At 41.3% G+C, this 12,889-nt stretch overlaps 1 long non-coding RNA gene across 1 annotated transcript; it reads left to right on the forward strand.

Moving 5' to 3' along the window:
• Positions 1–269: 269 nt before the first annotated feature.
• LOC115196190 (uncharacterized) lies at positions 270–6,253 on the forward strand. The gene is made up of 2 exons (XR_003878810.1): positions 270–776; positions 5,502–6,253. It is a non-coding gene; the product is annotated as an uncharacterized LOC115196190 (long non-coding RNA).
• The last annotated feature ends 6,636 nt before the right edge of the window (positions 6,254–12,889 follow it).

A 12,889-nucleotide genomic window follows, 5' to 3' on the forward strand; every position in this document is an offset into this window, starting at 1 on the left:
GAGTCACTTCAAACTGCCAATGTGAACAAGGCTTGAGTCGTTTGCGGAATGCCATCTGCATCCACATATAAATGAATTTGTAATAGACTAACGAATGATCAAATAAGCCTCACGTAATTCAGCACTCTCTTAGACCTCCATACAAAAAAAGGCTTTCGCGGAAATATTTAGGACGGAGTAAATCCTCTCGCTTTGCCTCTTCCTCTCTGTCCATACTCCGCATTCAGACGTAAAGTATGCACGCATTTTATGACATTTCGATGTGCATGTGATTTGCATCCGGTCATGTAAAATTGTAATTCTAGAGTGGCTATGTCTGCAGAAAATAGTCAGCTTGATTCGTTCTCAATCAGTAGTTTAGCTAGCTAACCAGTTAAGCTTGTTTTAAAAACCTCAACACAGTGCGTCTGGGTTCGAATAGCTAATCATACAGTGGGATAGATGTGCAGTAACAACAAGGATCGTGTGAGATGGGCTTTAAATAAATAACATTATTTAACTTTGAATCAAATCTAAGTGAAAGACGAGCAGACAAAACAGGTGTGTATACAATAGCACAGCAGACTTCGTTGGTTTTCAGCTTCTTGTTTTACCCGCACCCCTTTCGTTTGGGATACAAAACGGCGGTGTTAACAGAAAGTGGCGGAATTTGAGGACCAAGCACTGCCCCAAACAATGCAGGAGAACCGAGATTAAAGAGGAGCCCCAATATACTGATGACTAAGCCACTCAAGATGCAAGACAACGCATGTTTCGAGGAAAAGCTTATTGAAGAGGTAAGAAGGTACAAAAAGAGAGACAGTCAGACCCGTGGATATAGGCTGTATTTTGGTAGTCTGTATCTATCAATGCCTCGTAAATTCACCAAAAGTATGTTAAAGTATATATTAGGCTATCAATGAGTACGGCTATTCTTCACAGTGCCAATGAATTGAAGTTGAACATTGCCAAATGCATCAGTTTAATTAGGAATTCAGTCAATTGAAATAAATAAATTAGACCCTAATAATCTATGGATTTTACTGGGGCGCAGCCACGGGTGAGCCTGGGAGGGCATAGGCCCAATCACTTGGGAGCCAGGCCCAGCCAATGATAATTAGTTTTCCCCCACAAAAGGGATTTATTACAGCCCCTGAAATTCTCCTCAACACCCCGCTCCCCCTACCATCAGACATTCCCGCAGGTGAAGAAGCCGGATGTGGAGGTCTTGGGCTGGCGTGGTTACACATGGTCTGCGGTTGTTCGATTACTTTGGAATTGTTAGATTACTTGTTACATATTACTGCACTGTCGGAACTAGAAGCACAAGCATTTCGCTACACTCGCGTTAACATCTGCTAACCATGTGTATGTGACCAATCAAATTTGATTTGATTTGAGGCTGGTTGGACCTACTGCTAAATTTTCTAAAATGACATTGTAGGTGGGTTATGGTAGAGAAATGAACATTGAATTCTCTAACAGCTCTGGTGGACATTACCGCAGTCATCATTTCTCTCTCTGTGGGTCTAACCCCAAGAAGTTCTGGAAAACAGTTAAAGACCTGGAGAATAAACCCTCCTCCTCACAGCTGCCCATTTCCCTTAATATTGATGATGTGGTTGTTACTGACAAGAAGTACATGGCTGAGCTCTTTAATCACCACTTCATTAAGTCAGGATTCCTATTTGACTCAGCCATGCCTCCTTGCCCATCCAACATTTCCTCATCTCCCACCTTTAAAAAAAAAAAAATATATATATATATATATATAACCTTTATTTAACCAGGTAGGCCAGTTGAGATGTGACTATCCCCGATCTTCTAATGTGACTATCCCGATGCTTCTCCCTTGTTTTCCTCTGCTACAAAGTTTCTCCCTGCAGGCAGTCACTGAGTCTGAGGTGCTAAAGGAGCTTCTGAAACTTAACCCCAAAAAAATATCTGGGTCAGATGGTTTAGACCCGTCCTTAAGGTTGCTGCCCCTATCATCGCCAAGCCTATCTCTGACCTTTTTAACCTGTCTCTCTTTTCTGGGGAGGTTCCCATTGCTTGGAAGGCAGCCACGGTTCATCCTTCATTTAAAGGGGGAGATCAAGCTGATCCTAACTGTTATAGGCCTATTTCTATTTTGCCCTTTTTATCAAAAGTGTTGGAAAAACGTGTCAATAATCTACTGACTGGCTTTGTTGATGTCTATAGTATTCTCTCTGGTGTGCAATCTGCTTTCCGCTCAGGTTATGAATGTGCCATTGCAACCTTAAAGGTCCTCAATGATGTCACCATTGCCTTTGACTCTAAGCAATGTGTTGCTGCTATTTTTATTGACTTGGCCAAAGCTTTTGACATTGTAGACCATTCCATTCTTGTGGGCCGGCTAAGGAGTATTGGTGTCTCTGAGGGGTCTTTGGCATGGTTTACTAACTACCTCTCTCAAAGAGTACAGTGTATAAAGTCAGAACATCTGTTGTCTCAGCCACTGCCTGTCACCAAGGAAGTACCCCAAGGCTCGATCCTAGGCCCCACACTCTTCTCAATTTCCATCAACAACATAGCTCGGGCAGTAGCAAACTCTCAGATGATACAGTCTTATACTCAGCTGGCCCCTCCCCAGATGTTGTGTAAAATGCTCAATAACAAAGCTTTCTTAGTGTCCAACAAGCTTTCTCTACCCTTAACCTTGTTCTGAACACCTCCAAAACAAAGGTCATGGGGTTTGGTAAGAAGAATGCCCCTCTCCCCACAGGGGTGATTACTACCTCTGAGGGTTTAGAGCTTGAGGTTGTCACTGGAACGAGCTGCAACAAACACTCAAACTGGAGAGTTTTATCTCAATCTCTTAATTCAAAGACAAACATGGACACTCTGATAGTTGTGGCTGCTTTGCGTGATGTATTGTTGTCTCAACCTTCTTGCCCTTTGCTGTTGTCTGTGCCCAATAATGTTTGTACCATGTTTTGTGCTGCTACCATGTTGTCATGTTGTTACTACCATGCTGTGTTGTCATGTGTTGCTGCCTTGCTATGTTGTTGTCTTAGGTCTCTTTTTATGTAGTGTTTTTTTTGTCATGTGTGTTTTGTTCTGTATTTATATATTTATTTGTAATATTTTTTTTATGCCAGCCCCCGTCCCCGCAGGAGGCCTTTTGGTAGGCCGTCATTGTAAATAAGACTTCGTTCTTAACTGACTTGCCTAGTTAAGTAAAACTAAATACATGACAATTGCATGCACCCTCAATTTGAGACATCTGTGGAAATGTTGTGCTACAAAACTGCACATTTTAGTGGCCTTTTATGGTCCCCAGCACAAGGTGGACCTGTGTAATAATCATGCTGTTTAATCAGCTTCTTGATATGCCACACCTGTCAGGTGGATGTATTATCTTGACAAAGGATAAAATGCTCACTAACAGAGATGTAAACAAATTTTTGTTCAGCTCATGAAACATGGGACCAACACTTTACATGTTACGTTTTATATTTGTGTTCAGTGTAATTATTGAATCAGATGTGGAGTGAAAATCTTACAGGATGGTAGCTCTCTACAAACAGGGTTGGAGAGCCCTGTCCTCGGCAATAGATCGCAAAGCAGCATCCCCGCTAAACGTTTTGGAAATGGCAAGTTCACTTTCTCATCCATAAACACAGTCAAGTGCGAATACGGTTCAGCAGCTGAAATCAGCAGAATGTATGGCATTGTTATTAGGAAGGAGGATGTCTACCATGGATGGATCACTAAAACTATAATTATGACCACACTTCCTCAAAAATTGTGTAGGGAGGCCTATAGATTTGGCAGCCGGGCACGAGTTATCAGTGGAGACAAGATGTTGAAATATCTTCACGCCTACGATGAAAACCTCCAGGCTTCCGTCATAAGTCAATTAAATCTGGAAAAAAAATAAGAATTACAGGGGGCAGTTTGGAAAAACTAATCCTGTGTGAATCGTCCTCTGGAATAATACACATGCTTGGATAATAATTACAAAACCAACATCTCTAATAATACCTGTCTTAATAGGGCTATAACACGGTGCAACGGTTTGAGTGTGTCAAGAACTGCAACACTGCTGGACATCCAGCCAACGACAGACCAGTGGTCGAAAACGGGTAATTGATGAAAGAGGACAAAGGAGCCTGATACTGATGCATGCAGAGCAACCGAAAGGCTTATGCAGAGCAACCGAAAGGCTACATTTAGTCAACTGGCAGTCCAGTAGCCATAAAAGAATGCACAACTCAAAGGTACGTTGACACGAATGGGGTATGGTACCCGACAACCTTAGTTCCACTTCTTTCAGTAAAAAACATTGGGCCCCTTGATTAAAACACAACTGCAAATAGATTTTTTTCCTGTGGGATAATACCCTATGCCACAAGGCTAGGATTGTCCAGGAATGGTTCCACGAACATGAGTGAATCAAGTTTACTGCAATGGCCTGCCCGGTCACCAGATCTCAATCCAATTGAGCATCTGTGGGATGAGATGGAATGAGCTATTCGGAGTAGAGATCCATCTACTACCAGCCAACTTGACACAACTGTGGGAAGCATTGGAGTCAACACGGGCCATCATCCCTGTAGAAAACTTTTGACAACTTGTAGAGTCCATGCCCCGATGAATTCAGGTGTGCAACTCAATATTAGGATGGTGTTCCTAATGTTTTGTACCCTCTGTGTGTATGTATATGATGGTGTATAGACATTATGGAAAGTATTTTAATAGATAAGGTGTTTACAGCACTAGTTATAGAAGATGCGCCTTGACTAGAATACGCATGCTATTGATTTCAGTAGAACAAGCTAATCATTTCCAGTTTAGAGTGGCCGCTTGGTAAATGTTATGTGTGCCGTTTATAAGGTACTAATTTATCAAAATATTAGCAACCAAGAGGGTGCACAATGTCACAACTCTTGGTTGCATCGAAGCTAGCAAAATATAAGTAATCTGAACACAAGTGTGACATGTATGTGGAGGGAGTAATTTTTATGTTTGGTCTTCAAAATATCACAACTTATTTCTGCGTGTATTGATGATGATTTTGGACGTTTATAACCGGTGTTTTGTTGTTATCATTTTCAACTTATGTTTTAGGAATATAAATAATACTTTTAACATTATTTTCAATATGATTCTACTTAATGATGTAAAACCTACTGAATGAGCCCCAAAATTTGCTTTGATTTATGATAACTGAAATCGTGAAAAAACGTTTGTCAACTTATACTGTCAATTAACTTTCTCTAACATAGATCACTAGTGATCTCTAGGCCTAATGACAAACAAATCAGCATTATCATGTTGATACTGCTAGGTATTTCAAATGATTAGACCTAGCTTCTACTCTAAAGATGTGTAGACCTGTTATTTGTTTAGCTATTTATTGTATATGCTATCTATTCTAATTTGGACTTTAACCATAATGAAACATAGACATTATAGCCTATTACAAAATTATGTTGTTTTAGAGAACAGAGACTATAGGCCTACTAGTAATTATGCTATTTTAAATGTATTTCCAGGCAGAGGAGATGGACACCTCAGAAGACCTGCAAGATGACAACCTGATCGAGCGGGAACACTTCCACAGTTCTAATAATGAGCAGCAAGATGGACATTTGGCAGTTAGGAGGAATGTAATATTAGAACGAACAAAATTCAACCAAAGACAACAGGAAGCAGGAGAGACAGCTGATGATTTTTATCACTGCACTTCATTGTTTGTCAGAACATTGTGGTTATGGAGCTCTGCTCAGTGAGATGATAAGAGACAGTCTAGTCAGGGGATTACTTGACAGAAGACTGTCTGAGCAATTACAAACGGACCCAGAAATAACACTGGATGAAGCTGTCACACGCATTTGTCAAACTGAACTTGTGGAAAAGCAACAGGACCTCCCAGAGAATAACTTCAAAGCTGCCAGGAATGCGGCAACTGTAGACAGTGTGCTTTCACATAGCAAACAGCAATGCCCAGCCAATACCCAGTGCCAAACAGAAAAGAAGAAGCAAAACTCAGAAAGACCACATAAACCCCAAACAACGCAGGAGAATGGAGAAGAGCCCCTAGATACTGATGACTCTGATGAATGGATCGAGGGTTTCAGTCCTGGAGGAGAGACGCCACACTAGTGCTCCGACTGCAGTAAGAGCTTTAGAAAAGTGAGGGGTCTTATAAGACACCAGCGATCACATACTGGAGAGAAGCCTCACCACTGCCCTGTTTGCGACATAAGTTTTGCTTAATTAGATAAACTTAAATTACACAAAAAAATACATATGAAAGAGAAACATGTCACACGGACAAAAGAAACTAAACTGAAGGTAGACCGTGTACACACACAGCAAAGTACCGCCAGCAGAGCCAGGAAGAAGAGCAGGAAAAATAGGCCAATCACAGCCAGGAAAAGAATTGTCTTGCAAAAGTTCAATTAGAAAGAATCAACACTCAGAAAAATTGCAACAACCCCAAACAACGCAGGAGATTGAAGAGGATCCTGAAGATACTCCTGATGACTGGACCGAGAGTTTCTTTACTGTAGAGAAGCCATACATCTGCTCCGACTGCGGTAAGAGCTTCAAAGAAGAGAATCGTCTTATAAGACATCAGCGAACACATACAGGAGAGAAGCCTTACGACTGCCCTGACTGTGAAAAAAGGTTTGCTCGATTAGATAATCTTAAATTACACCAAAAAACACATATGAAGGAGGAATGTAATTTCCACTGCTCTGACTGTTTGAAAAGCTTTGTCCGATTGAAGCAGCTTGATAAACTTTAGCTAACACACAAACATTTTGAAAGACACAAAACACATTTGAGCAAAATAAAACAATTTCTCTGCACAATTTGCAGGAAGGAGTGTCGCAACATGAAAATACACATGCGAATACACACTGGAGAGACACCGTATCACTGCACTGAGTGTGGGAAGAGTTTTCCATATACAAAATCATACCAAAGACATATACTAACACATAATACCTCTGGAGAAAGAGCAACCTATCCTTGTTCGGAATGTGGAAAGTATTTTACTCGCAGAGATGGCATGTTGAGACACGTGAGGAGGAGTCATACTGGAGAGAGAAATCATCAGTGCAGAGACTGTGGAAAACGATTCTTTCGAAAGAGACACTGAAGAGACACATGCTAGTTCACACTGGAGAGAAGCCATACCAATGTTCTATCTGTGGTCAACCCTTCTCCCAAGATGGAGACAGAAAACGCCACGAGAAGAGGCACTACTCTGGTGTCTCAGATTTCCTCGATCTATAATGCAGAAGTGGTGGAGGTACAGTAGCCTAGCGGTTAAGATCATTGGGCCAGTAACCGAAAGGTTGCTGGTTCAAATCCCCAAACTTACTAGGTGAAGAATTTGTCGGTGCCCTTGAGTAATCCTAATTGCTCCTGTAAGTCGCCTTGAATAAGAGTGTCTGCTAAATGACAAAAATGTAATGTAAAATGTGTTTGGCATTGCAGGAAGTGGGAACCTACCTAATCACTGTGATTTGATAATCTATTAATCTGTTAACTACAATGTCGGTGGCCTGGAATTTCCACCACAGACTGTTGAAGAGACTCACAGACAGACTGTTGCTGATACAAGACTGAGTATTACTGTCTTCATAGCAGTATTATTATTTTCAAAAGTTGGTTTTAAATCAAGGGTTGAAACCGGTTCAGGGAACCGGACTTAAAATATGGAAAATTACTATATTATTTGAGGAACACAAAAACGAAAGTGATCTATACTGTTCCCGGAACAGAACCATTATTATAAAAGCATGGGAACCAGTTAATAACATTATTTAACATTTTCCAGTCCCACAAAAATTGCAAATAAAGCGCATATGCAAAGCCCTCACTCTGTCACTCAGAAACTTATTGCAGCGTCTGCCTGCCAGAGGGAAATCTTTGCCAGTGGGTGTGCGTGTGTTTTGGATACCTGCCCCTTCACTCTGAAGCATAGGTTACTGTAGCCTACTAATGACGTTACAAGCATAATTCAGAAAATAGGGAGAGCTGTTTAAATGAATTATGGATTGACTTGTTGTCGGAGCAGTGGAGGAAAAGTTATGTTCAGAACGAAACGATTGGAAAATAATTTCAGTTCCAACAAATGTTTTTAAATATATATTTAAAAAAAAAAGGTATTTCAATATTTTGTTTTAACAAAGCATATTACAGTATACTACCAATAGTATACTACCATTGTTGAACGATGGTAATTCCCCATTGGTGGTTCAGTTAATTCATATTGTATTAATGTTTATATTGTTTTGATTATCAAGTGGGCCATAAGCTAGTTTAAAAACATGTCAATGAAAGGTTCACAGCTACAACCTTCAGTGAGTTTATACATTTGCTGAATTCAGGGTGTCATCAGGCAACCCAATACCATCGTTGGGCTTTTAAATGTCACTAGATGGGGGAGATGTTCACATTTTGTGTTTTTATTAAGGAGCCACTGAACACACCGATTGGCACATTCTTTTTTCCTGTTGTGCATTAGAACATTTTGATTTTAGTCTTGGAGGGCATTAGAAAAATTTGATTTCAGTCTTGGACGTGCGTTTCCTGACTGATTCCACGTTTGCTTAACGTTTGTCTCCCATGATACACTGTAGACGCAGAAACCTATTTCACTTTCTCAAAATCCCCAGAATGAATTGAAGTTAACTCCAGAAATCTGTAATTCATTTAGACATTTTTGCTGAGGATATTTGCTCAATTTGCTCAATTTTACATCTAATTAAGGTGCTTGGTGCAATATTTCTCAAGTTAAATGTGCGATGATTTGTCTTATGAAAACAAAGTTGAAGATGCTTGGCAGGTCTGTCTCCCTGTCTATGCTATTGGTTAGAGAGCAATCACCGCAGCTATTCACCCCATGTTAGTGGGCAAATGGACATCCTCAAATCAAAACCCAACCTTCAATTACCCGTTGTGATGCACGGATGTTCCAAACTCCGTTTTAGACAAGACTGACTTTATTACCAAAACTATCTTATTTGCACTTTTTAGTCAGTTTTGACAGTAGAATAACTGTTTGGCGAATATTGATGCCACACAGGCCGTTTTCAAAGGGATTCATTGCTATTTAAAGGCAGTCGCTCTTTAATGAACATCTACCGCATCTAGTGTCTGTTTAAAAAAGCCTAACTAATTATGGTACATTTTCTAAATTTGACATACTATAAAGCTTTTTTCTCGCATACCCAAAATGCCCACTATTTAGAACGCAAGTACAGGTATTCGGACACTTCCTGAATCTTAAGTGGAAGGCCGACCGGGGTACTGCAGGCTGGTGGTAGCAACTAAATTATCCTCAATTTCTTTTGTGCGATTTTTAAATAATCTGTTCAAGGACATAACGTTACATCTGATATAATAGAAGCAATTTTGGTACCATGATTAACATTTTCCCATTCACTATAATGGGGGATCCTGCTTTCTGGAAACAACAGCCTGCAGTAATGCCGTCGGCCTTGAACTTCGTGAGCAGGGTGCAATTGCAGCCTGCAATTCGGGGCGTTCGAACCCATTTTTATACTTCTATTGGTAAATTAAGTTACGGGAGGCCGGGGCTCTCCAGTACAGTAGATGGCGTTAATGCACAATAACGTTGGCAGGGGTGATGCCGTGTGCTCGCTAACTAGCAAGCACATGGTGTCGCTAACTATCAAGCTAGTTAGTACACGTGTCGCCCCAGCTACCCACTTGTTGTGCTAGCGGGAGGCGGGGACATAACAGATATTCACATAACAGCATACATACAGTATTTACAGCAGTATATATATAAACATCTCGCAGAGAGCAAGATAACTAATTACTTCGACAGGCGAGATTTGTAGCACACTCTGGCGGAGCTCTGATCTGTGTCTGGTGCCACCGAGTAATACATTTTACTGTGCATGCGGGAGCGCTGAGGACAGTCTGAAACTTCTAGAATCTCTGGACATTGCTTAACAGTAGTGTGAACTATGAAAACGCAGCAAAGTAAGCATACAGGCTATAGGAATTAACCATCTCCAAACAACATCTACTGCAAAACACATGCAATCAATGAAATATAGGCACTTATAAACGACATGGAGTATCTGAAGTGTACATAAGCTGCAGCAGTACTATACAGCTACAAATGTAACAATGTTACAACACAGAAGGTTGGTGGAACCTTAATTGGGGAGGACGGGCTTTTGGTAATGGCTGGAGCGGAATCAGTGGAATGGTATCAAATAAGTCAAACACCCGAGCTGTGTTCGAATACCCATACTAACATACTGTATACTACATACTTAATGAGTATATACTATTAGTTCATTTTAGTATACTGTAAAGGAACGGTATCGTTCCAGTTGAGCGTACTAGAACTTCGCCTGTCTACCGGAGGTTGATGCTGTTGCTATGCAACCTCTTGCTTGCTTGTTAGCATAACAAATGACTAACTAACATTTTAGGAATCGGAGTAGATAGCCAGAATGGACAATGTCTATTGAAACGCACAACGACTATACCACTTAGCTAAGAGTGATGTGAATAATCAAGTCAATAAACGTTGGGTAGTTAATTAGATAGCAGATAGTTAATAATACTGCCTAGCAAGCTCGATGTATTAGTAGCCAACTAACGTTAGGTGGCTAGCAAACATATCGGTACCTACTGCTGTAATCCTATGCGGTTCGTAAGGATAGCGTAGCTAACAAATTGTCAGCCAAAATAATGTGTAACGTAACTTATTTGAAAAGTCATTACTTTATTACATTGCTCAACATTTTCTTAACATTTTTCATAATTAGTTAAAGCAATGAACTTGTATCTGCTTTCGTCAGACTTCTGCTGCATATTTTCCACCATTTTCTTCAAATCTGAAAAAGTTGTGAAGCCACGCCCATTTTCGAAAGAATTGCATTATGGCCCCTAAAAGCACAGAAATAATGTCCACTGCATGTATACTTCATATTTTGGCGTATTTAGTACGACATCCGGGAATTTTTGGCATACTAAATATATCCATACTAGGACCAATAAGCATACTAAACTAAGCAAAAAAAGAAACGTTCTCTCACCGTCAACTGCGTTTATTTTCAGCAAACTTAACGTGTGTAAATATTTGTATGAACATAAGATTCAACAACTGAGACAAACTGAACAAGTTCCACAGACACGTGACTAACAGAAATGGAATAATGTGTCCCTGAACAAAGGGGGGTCAAAATCAAAAGTAACAGTCAGTATCTGGTGTGGCCACCAGCTGCATTAAGTACTGCAGTACATCGCCGACTCATGGACTGCGCCAGATTTGCCAGTTCTTGCTGTGAGATGTTACCCCACTCTTCCACCAAGGTACCTGCAAGTTCCCGGACATGTCTGGGGGGAATGACCCTATCCCTCACCCTCCGATCCAACAGGTCCCAGACGTGCTCAATGGGATTGAGATCCGGGCTCTTCACTGGCCATGGCAGAACACTGACATTACTGTCTTGCAGGAAATCACGCGCAGAACGAGCAGTATGGCTGGTGGCATTGTCATGCTGGAGGGTCATGTCAGGATGAGCCTGCAGGAAGGGTATCACATGAGGGAGGAGGAGGATGTCTTCCTGTAACGCACAGCATTGAGATCGCCTGCAATGACAACAAGCTCAGTTTGATGATGCTGTGACACACCGCCCCAGACCATGACGGACCCTCCTCCAAATCGATCCCGCTCCGAGGTACAGGCCTCGGTGTAACGCTCATTCCTTCGACGATACACGCGAATCCGACCATCACCCCTGGTGAGACAAAACCGCGACTCGTCAGTGAAGAGCACTTTTTGCCAGTCCTCTGGTCCAGCGATGGTGGGTTTGTGCCCATAGGCGACATTGTTGCTGGTGATGTCTGGTGAGGTCCTGCCTTCAACAGACCTACAAGCTCTCAGTCCAGCCCCTCTCAGCCTATTGTGGACAGTCTGAGCACTGATGGAGGGATTGTGCGTTCCTGGTGTAACTCGGGCAGTTGTTGTTGCCATCCTGTACCTGTCCCGCAGGTGTGATGTTCGGAAGTACCGATCCTGTGCAGGTGTTGTTACGCGTGGTCTGTCACTGCGAGGACGATCAGTTGTCCGCCCTGTCACCCTGTAGCGCAGCCTTAGGCGTCTCACAGTACGGACATTGCAATTTATTGCCCTGGCCACATCTGCAGTCCTCATGCCTCCTTGCAGCATGCCTAAGGCACGTTCACGCAGATGAGCAGGAACCCTGGGCATCTTTCTTTTGGTGTTTTTCAGAGTCAGGAGATAGGCCTCTTTAGTGTCCTACATTTTCATAACTGTGACCTTAATTGCCTACTGTCTGTAAGCTGTTAGTGTCTTAACGACCGTTCCACAGGTGCATGTAAAATAATTGTTTGTGGTTCATTAAACAAGCATGGGAAACAGTGTTTATTAAACCCTTTACAATGAAGATCTGAAGTTATTTTGATTTTTACAAATTATCTTTGAAAGACAGGGACATTTCTTTTTTTTGCTGAGTTTAGTTAATGTACTAGCAAGTTTTATGTATTAGTAGCCAAGTAACGTTATATTACCGGTACATACTGCTGCAATGATATGCTGTGTGGTTCAAAAGGATAGCGTAACTAACAAATTGTCAGCCAACATAATGTATAACGTAACTTATTAGAATTTTTTTATGCAATGGGTAAAGTCTACTTAACTTAGTCCACTCTATAACAGATGCTATTTTTTGGAACACGAAAGAGTATTGAGATCAAATATTTAATTGATGAGAACATTTCCGGCAGTGGGCTTCCACTCACTACCATAAATGCCAGGGGAATGCTAAAAAAAAAAAGTTAGCCAAATCAACAACTGAAAATCATTTAGCCGACGTTGGCACAGCAGATAGAATGGTAATGGGGTTCGGCACAA

Source organism: Salmo trutta, chromosome 6, assembly GCF_901001165.1.
Source record: "Salmo trutta chromosome 6, fSalTru1.1, whole genome shotgun sequence".
Taxonomy (NCBI): Eukaryota; Metazoa; Chordata; class Actinopteri; order Salmoniformes; family Salmonidae; genus Salmo; species Salmo trutta.